This window comes from Nicotiana tabacum, chromosome 5 (assembly GCF_000715075.1).
Source record: "Nicotiana tabacum cultivar K326 chromosome 5, ASM71507v2, whole genome shotgun sequence".
In the NCBI taxonomy this organism is placed as follows: Eukaryota; Viridiplantae; Streptophyta; class Magnoliopsida; order Solanales; family Solanaceae; genus Nicotiana; species Nicotiana tabacum.
This window is the reverse complement of record NC_134084.1, coordinates 10180236-10202268: the sequence shown is the minus strand read 5'-3', so window position 1 is coordinate 10202268 and position 22033 is coordinate 10180236. Positions and strand designations below refer to the sequence as shown.

Genomic DNA, 22033 nt, shown 5'->3' with positions numbered 1-22033 from the left:
TATATGACTACAACCTTAAACGGTGGACGTTTATGGTTGCCATTGGCCGATACGTATGAACTTAATGAATGAAATTATATAAACGTCTATAATATAATTATGAATCGCAACGATGTAATTTATATATATATATATATATATATATATATATATATATATATATATATATATATATGTGTGTGTGTGTGTGTGTGTGTGTGTGTGTGTGTGTGTGTGTGTAAGGTAAGATTTATATTACCTTAAAAAATATTTCCTTACTTGAAGTTCGTCTGAGTCAGGTGGTGAAATGCTATTTATCTTAAATAAATTATTTTATTTATATATTTAAATGTGTCTATATATATAGTTATACTCATTCACACACACACAACTTTTAATACCCAAACTCTTACACAAACCCTAGAACCCAACCATGGACTCCTCTCCCAGCGCTACCAAACGATCCCCATCCGGCTACTCCTCTGATGAAAATGATGAAGATAAAAATCCATCATTTGAAGTGCTCACGAAGGATTCATACATCAAGCAAGATTATATGGTAAATGAGATTTTTTTTTAAATTCTGTATTTTTAAATGCTTGTGTTTTTCGACTTGGTTTTGCAAAAGAATTATAAACGAAATAGGTGATGTTTCGATTTGGTTTTTGAAGAGGGACAGATCTGGTTTTTGAAGAGGGGCAGATATGGTTTTCGACTTGGTTTTAATTTTTTTTTATTTCTGAAAAAATATATTGTTAATCTTTTTTAATATGGGTGTTTAGATTTTGTTTTGGAAAAAATATTTCTCAAATAATTTTTTTTTTGTTTGCAACATATTCCAAAACATTTTTACGACCACAGTCCTGATCACATAGTACAGCGGTTCTTCGATATGATGGCGAGCCTTGGTTTATGGAAATTAACATGGGTAAACAGAGATGGTTCAAGGACGGATGGAAATATTTTGTGATGAATAATAACATCAAGCGGGGTTGTTTAATTAAGTTTGAGTTGATCGAAATTACACAATTCTGTGTTGTCTTTCAATTGCACATGAGAGGCCAAGGAACTCTCGAAGATCCAGTTGAAATTAGCTAGTATTTAAATTTACGTTTTTAACTTTTGTTAGCTTTTATCTAGTTATGTAATATGTACTTTTATTTTCCAGTACTTAATTTTCTAGTTATGTAATGTGTACTTTTATTTTCCAGTTATCAAATTTCTATTTTGGTATATCACTTTGGTATCATTTCATTACCCTAACTACAAACTCTAACTATATGGTTGGAATGTGAATAGTCTTCAGTTCAAAAAAGGGTTGGTAACCGAAATAATAAATGTAATTCAACTAATACCACATTTGCAATTCAACTAACACCATTAATTACGACAATTCAAACAAAACCAGATACTGTAATAAAAAATAGGTTGTTTTGTCCACTGACAGGAAAATTAGCATTCAATAACCCAGATAGTGTGGCCAAAGATAGGTTATTTTTTTCAGTGACAGGAACAATACACCCTTCAAACAAAACCAGATAGTGTGGCCAAAAATAGGTTGTTTTTTCACTGACAGGAAGCATTCAATACACCCTTTTGATTAGGAGGGTTTTGGACTGGCTTGGCCCCTATAAATATAGTCACATACTCAAACCCTAAAGACCTAAAACATTCACATACTCAAACCCTGAACTATGGATGCCTCTACCTCAACCAAACGAGCCCTAGTTTACTCTTCTACTAGCAGTGATGTCATATCTTACTCTTCTACTACCAGTGATACTGAAGAAGAGATTCCTCCAACTTCTGAAGTGATTATGACCAATTCATGCATTGACTACGAGGATCTGGTTATGCATCAGTATTGTATATTTTTTTGTGTGTTTAAGCTTTATATTTTCCAAAAGCTTAATAGTATTGCTTTTTTTCTCCTTTTTCAGTATATTCCAAGAAAAATCTGCAAGCATCTTCCTCCAACATTAGAACACGCGTATTTTCACCATCGTGGCAAAGAGTGGATTGTAATTATGAGCGTTGGTGATAAAAAAGGTTCAAGGTAGACTGAAGACGTTTTATGTTGGATAATTTTATCCGGCGAGGTTTCGTCGTCAAATTTACATTGGTTGATATTTCACCATTGCGTGCTATCTTCAATCTGGACGTGAAGGGAGACGGATATCCTATTTGTACTAATCCATTTTTTACTTGGTACTAGGATGTGTTTGTGTTAAATTCAAACCTTTAGTAATGGTTGTTGTACTTTTTTATGTTGAAATGTTATGTTATAAAATTTCAATCTTCATATTACTAGAATATATTTTTTTGAATTATTTATCATTCAAAAAATTAAACTACTAAAATAACTAAAATTATTTAATTATTTATCATTAAATGCACCATGGGGAAGTTAAATGGGTTGGTGTGTTATTAATGTATACTCTCATACTCTCATATACTCAAACACTAAAGACCTAAAAACACACTCTCCTACAAACACGAACTATGGACGCCTCTCACTCTACCAAACGATGCCTAACTTACTCTTGTACTAGTGAGGATGAAGAAGAGAATCCTCCAACTTTTGAAGTGGTTATGACTGAATCATATATCAACTACGACGATCTGGTTATGCATCAGTGTTGTATATATATTTTTTGTGTTTAAGCTTTATATTTTCCGAAAACTTACTAAAATTATTTTTTTTTTCCAGTATATTCCAAGAAATATCTACAAGCATCTTCCTCCAACAGTTGAAATCGCGCTTTTTCATTATCGTAGCAAAGAGTGGTTTGTATCTATGAGCGTCGGTGATCGAAGAAGGTTCAAAGAAGGCTGGAAACGTTTTATTTTGGATAATTATGTCAAGCGAGGTTTCGTCGTCAAATTCACGTTGGTGGATGTTTCATCATTATATGTTGACTTCAATGTTGAAGTGAAGGGAGAAGGAACTCATGATCGTAATTCGGTTGAAATTGATTAGTTTTAGGATGTGTTTTGTGTTTTTCTATCCCTTTATTATCTTTAACCTTTTATTGTTGATTTAGTTATGCTACTTGTGCTTTTGATTTGCTATAACAATTTTCATTTCTTACGTTTGAAATCAATTTCAAAGACTATTTTTATTTTATTTTTGTAACAACATATTTCCAACCGGTTGAGAATAAAATCTTGGACTTAAAATCTACCTAATTCTACCTATACACTATTAAAACGGTTAGGAATAATAAATGCTTCATTGAGAAGCTAAATATTTGAGACTAATAAATGCTGCATTGAAAAGCTAAATAGTAGGCATGAAAAGCTCAATGGTAACCTACCAACCGATTTTTTTTTGGAATGGAGAAGAGGAATTTTTTTGTGATTTTACTGAAATTTTTCATTAGGATATTTTACAAGTATAATTTATAAATTAAATATATTCTTAATTTTTGTATCAGATAAGCAAACATTGTCATATAAAACGAAGGAAATTAAAAGTGGAAGAACCAGGGATTCATAAAAAGGGATTCAAAAAACATATATATTAGGATGTCACACCTAATGTAATATAAGATAATTTTATTTACAAAAACTTAGCAAATGAAAAAAAAAGAATCATTTGACAATTTTTAATTTTCACAAATCGAAATCCTGCTCTCCAATACGAAAGAAGATGCATAATTCAGCTTCACTGTCAATTATGTAGATCTCAAAGAATTTAACCAGTTTCAAAAACTTTAATTCAGAAAATTAAACCAGTACAAAATTTCTACAAGTAACAAGTTGGAATTATTTGCATCTAATTGAAAAAAATTAGAACCATCTCAAAATTGTTGCTCTTTATTTACAAAAATCAGACCAAAATATATCAGAAAATTAAATAACACAAAGTCCGTTTTTAATTCTAGTGAAACTAAAATAATGTTGGAAAAAATCCTTTCTAAAACAATTTTTTTTCTCAAAAAACTAATCCAGAAAGCTTAATCAACAAGGATTCAAAGTGTCGCCTAAGCCGATTGCTGCAAATATTTAATACATAAAAGTTGTTTATTATTACATTTTTGAAATCTACATAATTCATAAACCACATATATTAACCGGACAAAGATCACACCAAAGGTTAAACATGAACGCAATGCTAAAGAAGTCACAAAATTCGCACTTCATAGATAATGAAGAAAGTAAACATGAAATAAACATGCCCAACTTCATACATTACTTGATATTCAAAATGAAAAATAAAGTTCTCAACTCTTACACACTAAATTAAAGAGAAATAACAAACACTTTTCTAACACAAGATAACATAAGAACTAAAATTGACATAATTACTTTCCAATATTTTCTGAAAGCTTTAACCCAATAAATATGCCCGCTAACAGAGTAGATGAAATAGCACTTGCTGCTCTTTCATTTGTTACTACTTCTTCACTTTCTTCACGGCCGAGCTTGAAGATGACTCTTCCTCTGAACAACTTATTTTTTGAAATTTGTTGAAGGCTTCTAAGGCTTCATCATAATATTGACAAGCACGAAAGTAGCTACCCTCGACTCCAACAAGCATTTTAACACACTCAGACTAACTTTTGTATATTCCCGACTTCTTACCATAAAAAACAACAAACACCATATATTTGAGTTTTTGTTTACCTTCAACAGACTTTTTAAATTCATCGAACGCCGATATGGCCGCATCGTGAGACTTGAAAGACTGGAAGATGCTACGCTTAGCCCCGATAACCATAGGAGAACATTCACTCCATGAGTAGTATATTCCTAGCCTTTTACCAGAAAATACAACATATACTTTTGAAGCACTATTCTTCTTCGAATGCGTCCTTAATCTATTAACTCACACTTAGAAGAGGATAGAAGTTTAAATGAAGGTCTGTTTAAATATGTTTTCGACCTTCTAAAACTTAGAAGAACATAGGAGCCATCTACAGTTTGTTTAAGTAGGGTATCATGTGTTTAAATAGTAGGGCTTTGAAGACCTACTAAAAAATATATGGAATACACACTCAAATACTATACATATACGAAATACATAATTATATACATGTATATAGATGACTTATTTCGAATTATATGGGTGTATAATACCAAAAAAGGGGATGGAAATACGTTAAAAAAAGAAATATTGGGAAGACAAATAGGGTTTGAACCCTTGAGATCTTCCATGTATTGGGAAGAGAAATATTCAAACATGAAATACCCCTACGTGTGAAGGTTGAGGGGCTGTTAGTACATAATTGCTACTAGTATTCAATTAAAAAGGAATTATATTAAAGAAATGGAATATTTGGAAGAAGAAAAGGTACCTTTGTTTCCAAGACATCATTTTTCAAGAACGGTTCCTTTTCAAGAAGTTCCATCTTTTCTCTTAGTAATAAAAGAAGGAAAAGGGTGGTCTATCAAACTATGAGTGGAATTAATTGGTCATAGTTTAATACAGCACTTTAACATTACATAAAGACTTTACAACTCAAACAAATACTTTCAGAATATGTGTACAGTTAAAATTGAGTTAATAACTCACAGTGCAAAGTATCTTATAAATTATTGGTCAATGCGCTGTCCCAATGGATAATTGAGTTAAGAATTTTTCGGTTCCACCTCTTTCAAGCTGGCAATGCTTAATTCTCATTTTGGTAAGAAGGAAAATAATAGCATACATGCACAAAATAGTTACAGAGCTGTAGTATAGAAATAGTTTCCAGAAATAATTTTTTCGACCAATTAAAAACAACACAGGCTAATAGAAACAAGTCCATGGATACATAATGAATCTTGAAATACTATTCCCTTCAAAATAATTTTCAGCCTAAAAAAAATCATAGTATAAAATCATGATCAGCATTCAGCCAAAATAATAGAAATCACAAAACATTTAGAGCAAGCTTTCGCGCGCTGTGACTTAGATATCAAGAGCTACTAACAACTCCTTGGAAAAGGACAAGCACAATCTTAACATTCTCTATAAGCTACAAAACCAATCTCAAAACATAAAGTAACAGCTAGGGTAACAAATGATCGGGGCAAAATGTTATCGATATGAAAAGACAACTGAAGCTTGCGCAGAGGATCTTGGAAAGCTTTGGAACTCCTGTGCCATTTTAACATAATCCTGAGGCACATCACTCCCTTTGAATTTGGCTGCAATGTCGAACTTTTCTAGCGCTGTTGCATTCTTGAGAAAATATTTTATATATGGCAGTATAGACTAATTTCCACTTAATGGTCCATCAAAGTTAATGATCTTGATGGTCTTTAAATGTAGCAATGAGCTGTTAAAATTATATGTCTCAAACCTCCTGCGTTGTTCATCCTCATTTGTGTACTTTGACAGTATCTCCTGCAAGAAAAAATCTGCTATATTAACCGTTTATTCTCCTTAGATGGAAGTAGAAAACCAAGGAGTTGATTGTGTATAAAATAAAAAGGTGATGAATTTCTTGATTCAAGGAACATGTCAAGTGCTTCGCAAATGTTACAAAGTGGTATGCAAACAAGAAAAAAGATAGTTCAAAGCTTCATTGAAGCCAATCCTTTATCTCCCAGCATGAAGGTGAGTACTGAGTGCAATCCTCCCCTATTAAAACATCTTTTTGCTACAACTACAACAAAGCTGGCTGTCGAGCTTGCTTACTCAAAGAATCAATTTTGATAGTAACAATAAGAAATTTCTCTATCTACGCATTACCTGCCACCTGGAGCAATCCCTGTGAACACATCGAGAAATACTCACTAGGCCATGGAACAAACCTGATCAAGGATGCGTAAAACTAAAAACGAATGGCAACTGCAGACAAGGACATTGTGGAGCAGATGCATAGCGAGGAACTGTTCAGATTATATTATTATGGAATATACACTCACTAGGCCATGGAACAAACAATATGGCTGAAGCATTTGCACTTTCCCATGGGCTTAAAAGTTGTCCAAAACATGGTATTAGAAACATTTGGGAGGAAACTGACTCTTAAATTATTGTGAATGCTGTTAAGGAGTTGCAAAATCTTCGTGGCACTATGAACCTATCATGGAAAAGATTATAGAGTTGATTTAAGGTAAAGAAGCCAAGGTGTGGCTGATTCTTTAGCTGGATAGAGCCACCTATTGGACGCAGAGAAGAACCGTGAGTGAGATTTCTGCTCATTGTAGTCACCTCCGGGGTTCTTCGCACCTGGATAGTACCAGGACCCTTGTGGCCCGGCCCTTGATCAGATAAAGCTGCCCGCCTAAGAAAGACCAGCCTTAAGGCAACTAAAGCTAGGAAGGTAGGCTAAAGTGACTAGTCTTTCTTATCTTTCAGCTTTCACTCACTACCAAGAGAAGCTAGAGAAAAATGATGAGAACAGAGCTATACAAAAAATGCAAATAATTATTTACCGTCCCGCAACATATAGAGGAGTTGCAACTGTATGTTTGACAAGAAGTTAGCTAAATGGCTACTATTTAAACAACAGAATTTTTTACGGCAAAAGGTGGAATATACATAGCCTTAAGTTTAGTTGTATTTCCTTGCTAGTTTTCTGGTGCAACTTGGCCTATGTAAATAGGTAGATTCCTATTTAGATATGATCGGGAGTTGCACAATATGTAAATTTAGACGCACTTTCTTAGTGTCTTCCATTCCATTTATATAATTTACCTTCTTTATCCCAAAAAAAAAAAAAAGTTGGCTACATGATTCTGTCTATTCATAACAGTTTCAGCTCTAAATTCAAACACACAGCAATACAAAAATGCAAAATATTCTTGTGTTCTTCAAAGAATGGAGAACAAACAGAAAGTCTTGAGCTTAAAGACAGAAAAATGATGAGAACAGAGCCGAACTAAAATAATTTCTAAAGCCCCATTTATTCGAACCGGATGAAAACATATACTAATATTCTCCACAACTCAAAATAAGGCAAAAAGTTGAAATCTTGGACAAACAAACAAGGAATATCCAAACCTGAAGAGGAAATAGAAGTCTTTTCACAAATTGTAACCAAACCCTTCAAAATGTCAGTCTTTTCATTACCAAGACATACAAGTGGAAGCTCCCTTCCTTCAGAATTCGAAAGAAGGCCCAATAATGCAACAAGATGAACTTCCCGATTAGATCTTTTTGTGAGTTGACAAGTAACTTGAGAATACTCCTCACATTTTCTCCTTTTTAGTTCTTATGGGAACAATGTGCAGAGGAGCAAGTCTCCAAAGTCAGAAGCTATTGTCGTAAAGCTCATCAAGTACTTAGGCTACTTATGCTTCACATCATAAATAGGAGTCCTCGTATACAGAAACACTCTTTTTGCTTACACATTAGAGGCTTATATCCGATACTTCTGTCAAACATTGAAACTTTCTCGATCTTCCTTTGAGGGTTGAACCAGTTCAATTCTTACATCTCTTCTATGGTTTGTTTTTCCAAAAGTACTTGAAATTAGAAATGTGTTGATATGTGACATCTTCTTCCACTAATAGTTGTTTGGTGTTGATAAAATGAACACAAATATAGGTCTAAAGGAAACTTACTCTTGAATCATGATCGTCCCAGTCAATGACCAATGTCTCAAGATCCGATGAACTCTGTAGAAAGCTACAAACTCCAAGGAAGTTGATCACGCTCAACTATGCCTTATAAAAAGGATAATGCGGTCAATGCAAATATAATCCGGTTTACAAGTCCGGAGTCGAATCCCACAGAGAACTAAGGTTTAGCTACAGTTGTTCACTATCACCAAGAAGACAAGCTTGAACAATTCCTAACTTATAGATATTTAGATTCTTATATTTAACTACTTAACTAACAAATTAAAATACTAAATTAACAACTAAATATACTAAGGGTTAGAGACAAGATTAAGGAGGTCTAGAGTTATGATTTTCCCAATTGTCGGAATCCTTCTCGCTATGTCTTCTATAATTTCGCCTAAATATTCTCTACCGATCATAAGCACTTTGCGTGTTTTATTCTCTCCCGAGTAATCACAACAATTTACTAGACGCACTCTCCCGAGCTACGCTAGCTGGCTTTTAATACAGCTCACTTCAGATCGCACCCAAGACTTCGTTATTCCTAATTCCGGTTTTAAACCCGCAGTTATAGATCCCTCTTATACTTTGGGAGTGATGTTGTTCAACAATTACCTAAATATGCACTCTCTCCCGAGTTATGCATACTAAATAGGCACAGCTAATTGAGAGCTCTTCAATCAACCATAATATAAACGTAGTTGAACAAATAGAGAAAAGCTATGACTCAATTATATAAAAACATAACAAAAATTTATCCTACAAAAGGTTCTATCAAAACTCTAGATAACAATTTAGCTATTCATAATAGTATGTAAAACTACAATACTAAAAGTCATAACCAACAATGAAAAATAGGAAGAGGAAGGAAAAACTCGTGGAAGAATTCTCCGCCTTGCTCCCAATGCGTTCTTGCTTCCTTAGGTCGAATTTGTGTCTCAAATCTATCCTCCTCAGGTCAAATCTATGTCAAAAATATGTCCAATTCCTTTTCTTGGCTGGCTTCCTTGGTTTAATATAGGGTTTAGGGCTTAAAATCTCGTGTTTTGCACTTTGGTCCCTGAAATTTACGCATCCTGCCGCGGTTACGCCGGAACCGCGGCCAAACACCCTCTAAGATTCTTCATTTGTCCGCAACTGCCTTCTGCCGGGATCTTACGGTAACCGCGGTTTTGTCACCCTGTTCTGTTTGGAATTTGGAAAAACATAAAACATAAAGATTGTAGCTCTTTGAGTTATCTTTCCAACCATATATTATAGAGCCCAAATGGAGTTCTAAGAAAAACATTATGTCTATTTTAGTAGACAGTGCACAATATGCCTCTTCGAGTTTTCGTTTTGTTGTTTTATTATCCGTTGATCCTCGAACACGATCCCGGCTTAATTCCTTGAGCTCTTACTAAGACTTCAAAGCTCCAAACCACTTAAATTCATTTCATAATATCTATATAGCTCGGAATCACTCCTACAAGGCATAAAACACGCCGTTAGTGCAAAACACTAGCGATTAAAGCGCAAACTCAACTAAAGTGCAGTAAATTGGAGTGTAATAATCGACTAAAATACGTAATTATAGCCTATCATCAACACCCCACACTTAAACCATTGCTCATCCTCGAGCAATCAAACTACACCTTTTTTTTATAGACACGACCTTTTTAAACAATTCTCCTAGCTCAACACACCAAGAGTATTTAAAATAGACTAAGCACAAAAGCGTTACAGTTTTTTTATAGACACGGCCTTTTTAAACAATTCTTCTAACTCATCACAACAAGAGTATTTAAAATAGACTAAGCACAAAAGTGTAACATCTTCACCTCAAGATTTGACTCACAAGTACCATGCATTATTCACAACTCACCTACTTACTCTAACATAGAGGTCACTGACATTACCTTTCCTTCATGAATCAAGTGCCATCACACAACAAAAGAGAGTAGTTCCACATAATAAAATTTAAGAACACTTAGGAACTCAAGATAGAAAGAATTCACTCACTCTCAGAAATAACATTCATATGCCACAAAAAATGCACCATAAGCTTGCCCGTAGTGTAGTACTCCACTAATCGAGCTCATTCAATCTTGGATCAATTAGGACTTTATTTGGTTGTAATGTAGGCTACGGGACGGGTAGGATACATTTAGATATAAGAGTGACTACACCTCCCTAAGCACTTTAATACATATACTTTAACATTCAAACCTCATACTTATGTCAAGCCAAACTCCACCTTCACATCAATATACATCAACTCCCAAATTATTTAAGCCCAATTATATCAAGAGTCACCACTATCAAAGAATATATTTTTTTCACAGCAATGCAACTATTTTTTTTCTTTTCTTTTCTTTGTCAATTCGAGTGGCTCTTGCTCTTTCAAATCAGTGCACGTTTCTCCTTATTTCATTGGTTCCACTCAAAAGCCAAACCAACCACCCCACACTTTAACTTTTACAAAGTTCATAACAATTCAAGTGCTCATGAGAGGTTACAATGGTTCAAATAGATGGTTAATTCAAATAAATGGGTAAGGCTTGTAATGTGGTTGCCAAAAAAATAGGATTACAGGCTCAAAGGGGTTAACTACGATACATAACAATTAGGCGGGTAAAGTATACATATCTGGCTCAACAAAGAAATGCCTATATCACTTCATAGACTGAATAAAACTACTATTTCTCTTTGCAAACACACAGGGCAAGTTCTAGGCATCAAATGCAATGCACAGAATACAACAAACCTTACACACACATGGCACATAACTCACTCAGGATTGGATTCATGAACACTCTAGTCAAAGCAGTTAAGCAATTTTAAGATCATACAATTTAAGGCACTTCTACAAGAGTCAAAAACTGAGCTTAAGCGTCACAACCAAAGTACTCACTATTCTCAAGGCATAACAAAGTCAAGAGATATTGCTTCAATTCAAAACACAACACAATGGCTCCTACTCCCAAAAAAAAAAAATTAACTACACCCGGTTCAAATAAAACCCTTAGAAAAGAACCGTGGTTTAAAGAAAAAACCAAGGGGTAATTATTACAATACCTAACAAAAGAAAATCTTTTTGTACTTTTTCTTTAGACTTAAATCCCTCAAAAAAATTGTCTAATAGAACCATCGTTGGGAAAAGTCCAATCTTTTCTATTTTAAAAAAAAATTATTCAATTAAACTAACACAACTAAAATAGCATAGAAAGTCACCCAGTCAATCTCCTCACCCCACACTTAAAATTGGGCATTGTCCCCAATGCACACCATAACTAATAAAAGGGTAAAAGAAACTCCCTGGTAGGCCAAAGGCCGAAGCATTAACAACTCATGGGGTACTCAGACTTCTCCCAAGCTTGGTCCTTTGTGCGAGTACCTCAAACTTAGTTCCAACCATTTGGTTTGCTGTTGCATCATTCCAATACCTTTTCTTTTCATGCTCCTAGAAAATAAAAAATTGACACTACAAAAATAATACAATTAAAAAAATAATAATAATTAAAAGAAAACAATAAAGCTGGGTTGTCTCCTAACAAGCGCTTGATTTAACATCACGGCACGACGTGAATCACTTTCTGCCTCCACGTTGAACTTATGAATCGGACCCCAAGTTCTGATTCTGCTCTATGATCATGCTCCTGGGGTGGTGGAATGAATCTAACTGGCCCAATAAAATAATGTAGTATTCTGCACTTCTTGGCCTTTAGATGAGGTGTGTAATCCCGACTTTCTGGCAAAAAGAATTCCAGAATGTAAGCACTTTGTTCCTCATTCATTGACTCCTCAAATGGCTCAGACGACTCTATTTCCATATCATCATCTAAACACAATGTGTAAAAACGCTTGGAGTGAGGACCAATGCGCTCAACTAGATGAACATTGGGACTGTCTACATTCTCAACACTAATGACAATAGAGTCAACTAAATATGTATCCTCAATATCCTTGGTTGACTCTAGTATCTCTTCTACAACATCGACATCTTCAAAATCTAATGCGATTGATTGTTGGTGTTCTACTCTAGCCTCCTCCTCTAGCTCATCCTCGTATTTTTTTAAATCCTCCAGTAATATGACAATTTCTACAGCCCTTTCTTGCTCATATTGGCTACTATCCACAATGTCAACTTGTTGCGCTTTACCATGTTCAATTAATTTATTCGCTTGAGCCTCCAAGTTGTGAATAGTTGCCCCTTGCCTTTGTACTCGCAGTTGTATCTCATCATATTGTTTCGTAAGGCACTTTAGCATATCCTCGATCTCTTTCAGGTCCTCATACCTGGGTTCTTTGTTCCTATTAACTTCACCAGAAAAAGAAGAACCATCAAAGTAAGGGGTTGGGGGAAGGTAAGAAATATAAGCACAATCGTGAAAGTGACAATCTTGACCACCACACATATCACACACATTCCACACATAAGATTGAGTTGGTGCACAAAACTCGCTCTCGGAAATATTTCGATAATTTTGCCAAGGGTGGTTTTCATCACAATATGCATAAGGAGGATTAAAAGTAGAATTACCAACATCAAAACTTTCATAATTCCATGATGCCATGTTTTTTTTAAATCAACAAGTAAAACAAAAAATAAAATAAAAAAAAATCAAATACAAAAAATAAAAATAAAAGTTCAAACTTGAAACCTAGCAATATGTACACCCACAGCTACACCGTTAGTTTTCCGGCAACGACGTCAAAATTTGATCACGCCCAACTATGCCTTATAAAAAGGACAATGCGGTCGTTGCAAATATAATCCGGTTTACAAGTCCAGAGTCGAATCCCACAGAGAACTAAGGTTTAGCTACAGTTGTTCACTATCACCAAGAAGACAAGCTTGAACAATTCCTAACTTATAGATATTTAGATTCTTGTGTTTAACTACTTAACTAACAAACTAAAATACTAAATTAACAAATAAATATACTAAGGGTTAGAGACAAGATTAAGGAGGTCTAGAGTTATGATTTTCCCAATTGTCGGAATCCTTCTCGCTATGTCTTCTATAATTTCGCCTAAGTATTTTCTACCGATCATGAGCACTTTGCGTATTGTAATTCTCTCCCGAGTAATCACAACAATTTACTAGACGCACTCTCCCGAGCTACGCTAGCTGGCTTTTAATACAGCTCACTTCAAATCGCACCCAATGCTTCGTTATTCCTAATCCCGCCTTTAAACAAGCAGTTATAGATCTTTCTTATACTTTGGGAGTAATGTTGTTCAACACTTACCTAAATATGCACTCTCTCCCGAGTTATGCATACTAAATAGGCACAACTAATTGAGAGCTCTTCAATCAACCAGAATATAAACGTAGTTGAACAAATAGAGAAAAGCTATGGCTCAATTATATAAAAACATAACAAGAATTTATCCTACAAAAGGTTCTATCAAAACTCTAGATAACAATTTAGCTATTCATAATAGTATGTAAAACTACAATACTAAAAGTCATAACCAACAATGAAAAATAGGAAGAGGAAGGAAAAACTCGTGGAAGAATTCTCCGCCTTGCTCCCAATGCGTTCTTGCCTCCTTAGGTCGAATTTGTGTCTCAAATCTATCCTCCTCAGGTCAAATCTATGTCAAAAATATGTCCAATTCCATTTCTTGGCCGACTTCCTTGGTTTAATATAGGGTTTAGGGCTTAAAATCCTGTGTTTTGCACTTTGGTCCCTGAAATTTACGCATCCTGCTGCGGTTACGCCGGAACCGCGGCCAAACACCCTCTCAGATTCTTCATTTGTCCGTGACTGCCTTCTGCCGCGGTCCTACCGTAACCGCGGTTTTGTCACCCTGTTTCGTTTGGAATTTGAAAAAACGTAAAACATAAAAGTTGTAGCCCTTTGAGTTATCTTTCTAACCATATATTATGGAGCCCAAATGGAGTTCTGAGCAAAACGTTATGTCTATTTTACTAGACAGTGCGCAATATGTCTCTTCGAGTTTTCGTTTTGTTGTTTTATCATCCGTTGATCCTGAACGCGATCCCGACTTAATTCCTTGAGCTCTTACTCAGACTTCAAAGCTCCAAACCACTTAAATTCATTCCATAACATCTATATAGCTCGGAATCACTCCTACAAGGCATAAAACACACTGTTAGTGCAAAACACTAGCGATTAAAGCGCAAACTCAACTAAAGTGCATTAAATTGGAGTGTAATAATCGACTAAAATACGTAATTATAGCCTATCATCAGAATTCGAACTGTTCCAAGGCTGCATTAAGTTTTAAGAATTTCAGGCTTGATGGTGGAGACTTCCAGCCTTTCAACTCCAATATGGACAGGAGCTTATAAACCAAATAGAAAAACCAGAATATGTCAAAACAAGAAAATGTGACATAGTTAACAAATGAAATGCAAATTGTTGAATAATTCGTAAAAACAACTTGGACAATGCGACTGCGTTTTGCACATCAAAGTGTTCAAGGTCGGTTTGGAAATCAGAAGATGAACTTTTGAACATTTCAAAAAATCCATTCACATGACTTAAATATAAAACAAATCCCAATTTAACATGTTCGGTCCATTGAAAACACTTTACTCTCACAGTTCATCGTCCAAAATTTTGTTCTAAAGGTCTTATCTCAAACACCTGCCATTGTCCAACCGATTTTGTCATGAATTTAATTAATTACTACTTAATAAATTAGTTAATAGATTATCGTAAGTAGTGGCACTGTTAATGTTACTAAACTAGTAAATAAAAAGTCGCAAAACAAAAAAAGATTCTAAATATTGGATACCAAAGAGTATGAACAGACCTCAATGCACCAGGGACTCAATTCAAGATTCTCAACATGGGCAACACCGTGAAGAAATTCATTCAAACAGCTTAACTCCTCCTCCAAATTCTCATAAAAATTTGAATATTCAAGATCTGCGGTGATAAGTGAAGCCACATTTTTCTGCTGTAAGCGTATCCCTTTGCAGGACCCCGAAATTGCAAATGATGAATATATGGGGCTAATATTTCTAGCTTCCCATATGTGTAGTATTCAATAATCAGTTTTCTCAGCTTCATAGAGCTGATTTCCAAATGATGAATGCCCCTAACTTGTTCTAATTTCAAGCACTCCAAGTTAGGGCAACCGGATAATACCTTTTCCACTACTCCCTCCGTCAATCTGTGTCTCCTGATTGAAAGAGAAACAAGACTAGTCCAGTTAACACTACCAGAAGGGTTCAGTTTGCAGCCGCTTAAGACCAAATTCCTCAGCGATGTATTCTTATATGCAAACTGAGGAAACTCATATAAGTGACTATCAGATTCAATTTCAAGTGTAAAATCTTCAACATTAGCTACTTTAATTGCAAAATATACCCATAAATCAACATCTTTAACTTTACTTATCTCCTCGTAATTATAGAGAACGACCCTGAATGTTCAAATTTTCTCGAAAGATCTCCAATAATGAAGCTCTCTGTTGACGAAATCACGATTCCCTTTTACCACGAAATCGAGTGATATTGGGACGGCCTTCCAAAGAAACCACCATCGTTTAGATAATACGCTGCTTCTCACAATTAATTTATTGTCACTCTCCGACAACATAGAGAGGATGTGAATTAGAATTGCGTCGGGCAAATCACTCAGTCGGTCTCTATCTCCTCTCGCCATTGATTTTGCAAATTTAAGGAGATGACCAATATTTTACAGTATAATAAATAACATCTGTTATGGTAGTAGTGTTTGGTTACAAATACTCGAGTTCTAATAATTTAAAATTGTAGGTAACTGAAGAGACTGTTCTATTAAGCAAAGAACGAGGCATATATTCATGTTCTTTAATTGTTTTGTAAAGTTATGATTATTATTTTTTCATTTAGGGTGTGTTTGGAAAGCTATCAAGTAATTGGAATTGATGTAATTATTAGGGTAGTAATTACATAGTTGTGTAATTACGACAACCTGTTTGTTTTTACTGTTTGGTTGTACAAGTGTAATTACACAGTTAAATTAAATTTTAAATAAAGTAATTATCAAAATTTAAAATTTAATATAATAAATATATGCCAATAAATTTTTATTAAGTATAAATGATATTATATGTTGTATTTAAGATATATATTTTTTTCGTAAATATACATTAATTAGTAATTATATATTTATAACTAATATTGTAAAAATAATTTGTATATATTTTTCAAATTAACAATATTTAGTTTAGATACTTACAAAAATTTAAAACATATGTTTTGTAAGAACATCATGGAATTCATGTTTGATAAAATAAATTAATATTTATAAATATAATGTCATAACATTATTCAAATGTTTGACAAAATTAATTTATCAAATTTTAAGTAAAAAATGAACAACATGTAATGTGAGCCAATTCTATTAAAACAAGTAAATTGGAACCGTGAAATAAATCAAATTCAAATACAAAAAAATAAATAATAATTTAACATAAGTCAAATTCCAACATAATAATAGTAAGTTCTGCTACAACTTAAGATTATGAAACACAATAACTTTAGAACCACATTCAACAGCGAAATTCCACTTTAATTGCATCATTCATTATATGTCAAGCTTGTTAATGTCTCATTATTTCTAATATTAGGAGGTGTAGTTTCAAAAAATAGAATAATTGTCACGACCCGGATTTTCCACCCTCGGGAGTTGTGATGGCGCCTACTAATGAGAGCTAGGCAAACCAATCCTTAACTGCTTACTTCACTTACTTCTTTTAACAATTATCAGTAATATCATGAAAACACAAAATTAAATAAGTATGCGGAAAACTTAAAATTTATTGAAAAACTAAGCAACAATGCGGAAATCAACATGTGCCTCTACCCAAGAACTGGTGTCACGTCACTCACGAACTTCTAAGAGTACTAAATACAGTCGTTTGAAGAAAATATAAATTGTTTGTCTCGGATACATGAGATAACAGACTGAAATGGAAGATAGAGGAGACGCTGGGTCTGCGGACGCCTGCAAGGCTACCTCGGTGTCTCACTGGATTGAAGGCTGGCTCCCGCGCTACTGCTGCTGTCCAGGACCTGGATCTGTGCAAAAGAGCATAGAGCGTAGTATCAGCATAACCGACCCCATGTGCTGGTAAATGTCCAGCCTAACCTCGGCGAAGTAGTGACGAGGCTAGGACCGAACTCCAAATAAACCTGTACAGTTCATATATATATACACATACAGCGAAAAATAAATACAGAGATAATCAGTCAATGTGGGAGGGGGAAACATACTGTGGGGAGTTAATAGTTTCAAGTAGAAATCCTCAATAACAGAAAGAAACATCAAAGCTAGAATATCAATAGGAATCAAAGTCAATAATTTGCACGACATCACCCTTCGTGCTTTTACTCTCGTCCTTACCAAAACAGTACACGGCATCACCCTTCGTGTTTTACGCTCTTCCTCACCCAAACAACAATCACAAGGAAAATAGGGTAAGCGAATCTATAACCTCGAAGTAAATCAAATGACAACAAGTAATGAAAGAAACAGCATAACTCGGATATCAACAAAGAATCAGATAGCAATAAATGCATGACATCACTCTTCGTGCTTTTACACTCGTCCTCACCAAAGCAATCATATAAATAAAATATGCACGACATCACCCTTCGTGCTTTTACTCTCTTTCCTCACCATATAATCAATAAAATCGGCATGAAATGGTACATCGTGTGGCACGGCGTCACCCTTCGTGCTTTAAACTCTTTTCTCATAATAGCAAACAATATACGGCATCACCCTTCGTGCTTTATCACTCTTCCTCACCCAAACAACAATCACAAACAAGGGGCAAGGGAGTAGACAAATAATGATAGAAATCCCGACAAGAGAATATATTTAAACAACTAAATCCCGGCAAGAGAGCAAAATTAAACAGTTAAAACCCATCAAGGGAACAATATCAATAATCTCAGCGTCCCGGCAAGGGAGATAGTCAAAAAAGCAACACACATCCCGGCAAGGGAGCAATTCAATGATTCTTTCTCTTTCTTTCACTTTTACCTCTTATCTCACTCTACCACCTGAGCCAACGCTCCAAAAGGGTTCAATCATTTCATATACTTTCACACTTTATAGTATGATTCGAGCCAATGCTCCTCGAAGTTCAAGATCACAAATTCCTTCATAAGCTTTTCACCACATATAGAAATCATCATTTAGGCATGAAGGATACAACAAAAGTCAGAATATCCGCAATATAAAGACCCACGGTCATGCTAGACACCAACGTTACTCGTCATCATGCCTATACGTTGCACTCGACAATTAGCACGTAGCAAATAAGACTCAACTCCTAATCTCTCAAGCTAAAGTTAGACCAAACACTAAACTCGATGCGACGAACACAATTTAAGCCTTAATTACCGCTTTACCTCTTGATTCCATCACCAATCCGCTCGAATCTAGTCACAAGTTACTTAATTACATCAATAAGTGCTAAATGAATCAACTCCAATGCATGAAAATGAGTTTTCTAAAGTTTTACCCAAAAAGTCAAAAAACAAAAATCACCCCCAAACCCACGTGGTCGAAACTCGAGGTTAGGACCAAAACCCGGTTGTCCATTTCCCCACGAATCCAAATATATAATTTGTTTTGAAATCGGACCTCAAATTGAGGTCCGAATCCCCAATTTTAGAAAAAATCTAGGTTCTACCCAAAACACCCAATTTTCCCATGAAAATCTTTGATTTGAAGTTGAAATAATGTTAAAAGATGTTAAGAAGCGAAGAAAATGAGTTAGAAATCACTTACCAATCGTTTTGGGGAAGAAACATTGTTTGGAAAATCGCCTCTTATGTTTTGGGGTTTTTGAAAAGTGTAAAATAACTGAAACTCGCATGTATTTATACCCCTATGAAGTGCCCACCGCGGAACGCGGAAGAAGGACCGCGGCCGCACAGGCTTCCTGAAGGCCTGCAGATCACTGCCCCGTGCGGACCGTACCAAGACGATCGTGGCCGCATAACATCCACCGCGGACTGCGCTAAGGCGACTGCGGCCGCGCTGGCCCTTCCGTGGCCGCACATGATTCCTCACGGGCCGCGCAAGAGGGTTCAGAGCCTGCAATATTTTCCTGAACCTGCAACACCTGATCTTTCAAGCCTACAACATCCCGGAACCTACTCGAAACTCACCCGAGCCCTCCAAGCTCTAACCCAAGTATGCACACTACCTCAAAAATACCCTACGAACATATTCGTGTGATCAAATCATCAATATAACATCATGAACATCGAATTAATCCTCAAAATAAATGAAATTTCTCAGATTTTCTTTTAAACATCAATTTCCCAATTAGGGCCCGGATCCCATCAAACGACATCCATTTTTAACCAAACTTTACAAGAGTGATTCAAAACATATATAAGACTTGTACCGGGTGCCGGAACCATAATACAAGCCCGATACCATTACTTTCACATACGATTTCATTTCAATTTTCTTTAAGCATTTTCAGAAAATAATTTCACTTAAAAATTCATAACTCGGGTTCGGGGTCTCGGAATTAGATTCCGGGCATACGCCCATGCCTCATATTTTACTACGGACCCTCTAGGACCATCAAATTACGGGTCCAGGATCATCAAATCACAGGTCCAGGTCCGTTTGCCCAAAATATTGACCGGAGTCAAACTTATTCATTTCGAGATTAAAACTTGGCGATTTTCACAAGATTTCACATTTAAGCTTTCCGGATACGCGCCCGGACTGCGCACACAGATCGAGGCCACTTTAAATGAGGTTTTCAGTGCCTTAGAGACACAGATAGATAAGAAAACAGGTGATGACCCTTTTACGTCATCACATTCTCCACCTCTAAACAACCGTTCATCCTCGAACAGACATAAGAAGGAAGTACCTGAGTCGGGGAAAAGATGAGGATAACGGTCCCGCATATCGGACTCGGACTCCCAGGTCGATGCCTCAGGAGGCTGACCTCTCCACTGAACACGAACCGAAGGAAAACTCTTCGACCTCAACTGGTGAACCTGCCGGTCTAGAATAGCTATCGGTTCCTCCTCAAAAGATAAGTCCTTGTCCAACTGGACCGTGTTGAAATCTAACACGTGGGATAGATCGTCGTGATATTTCCGAAGCATGGACACATGAAACACTGGATGCACCGCTGATAAGCTCGGTGGCAATGCAAGTATATAAGCCACCACTCCCACTCGATCAAGAATCTCAAATGGACCAATGAACCTAGGGCTAAGCTTGCCCTTCTTCCCAAATCTCATAACGCCCTTCATAGGCGACGCCCGGAGCAATACCCGCTCACCCACCATGAAAGCCACACCTCGAACCTTACGGTCTACATAGCTCTTTTGCCTGGACTGAGCTGTACGAAACCTATCTTGAATGATCCTGACCTTATCCAAGGCCTCCTGAACCAGATCCGTACCCAACAACCGAGCCTTTCCCGGCTCAAACCATCCAACCAGAGATCGACACTGCCTACCATACAAAGCCTCATAAGGAGCCATCTAGATACTCGATTGGTAGCTGTTGTTGTAGGCAAACTCTGCTAAAGGCAATAACTGATCCCACGAACCTCCAAAGTCAATGACACAAGCTCGGAGCATATCCTCTAATATCTGAATAGTCCGCTCGGACTGCCCGTCCATCTGAGGATGAAATGCTGTACTCAACTCAACCTGGGTGGCTAACTCTCGCTGAACTGCTCTCCAGAAACGTGAGGTAAATTGCGTACCTCGGTCCGAAATGATAGATACCAGCACACCATAAAGGCAAACAATATCTCGAGTATAGATCTCAGCTAACCTCTCAAATGAATAGGAGACTGCCACAGGAATGAAATGCGCTAACTTGGTCAGCCTATCAACAATGACCCAAACTATGTCGAACCTCCTCCGAGCCTGCGGGAGCCCAATAACGAAATCCATAGTGATCCGCTCCCACTTCTAATTGGGAAGTTCAATCCTCTAAAATAACCCACCGGGCCTCTGATGCTCATACTTAAACTGCTGACAATTCAAACACCGAGCTATATAGGCAACAATATCCTTCTTCATTCTACGCCACCAATAATGCTGCCGCAAATCCTAATACATCTTCACGACGCCCGGATGAATAGAGTACCGGGAGCTATGGGCCTCCTCTAGAATCAACTCCCGAAGCCCATCCACATTAGGCACGCAAACTCGACCCTGCAATCTCAAAACTCCGTCATTACCTAAGGTAACCTGCTTGGCACCTCCACGCTGCACCGTGTCTCTAAGAACACATAAATGTGGATCTTTAAACTGTCGATCACGGATACGCTCCAATAATGATGAACGAGTGACCGTTCAAGCTAATACTCGACTAGCCTCAGAAATATCCAACCTCACAAATTGATTGGCCAAAGCCTGAACATCCAAAGCAAGCGATCTCTCACCGACGGTAATAGAAGCAAGACTGCCCATACTGACTGACTTCCTACTTAAGGCATCGTCCACCACATTAGCCTTTCCCGGGTGATATAGGATAGTGATGTCATAATCTTTCAACAACTCCAACCACCTCTTCTACCTTAAATTCAACTCCTTTTG

General features: G+C 36.2%; 1 pseudogene; it reads right to left on the bottom strand.

The window, feature by feature from the left end:
• Nucleotides 1–13790: 13790 nt before the first annotated feature.
• Nucleotides 13791–16138, bottom strand: LOC142180582 (F-box/LRR-repeat protein 25-like; annotated as a pseudogene).
• Nucleotides 16139–22033: the final 5895 nt, after the last annotated feature.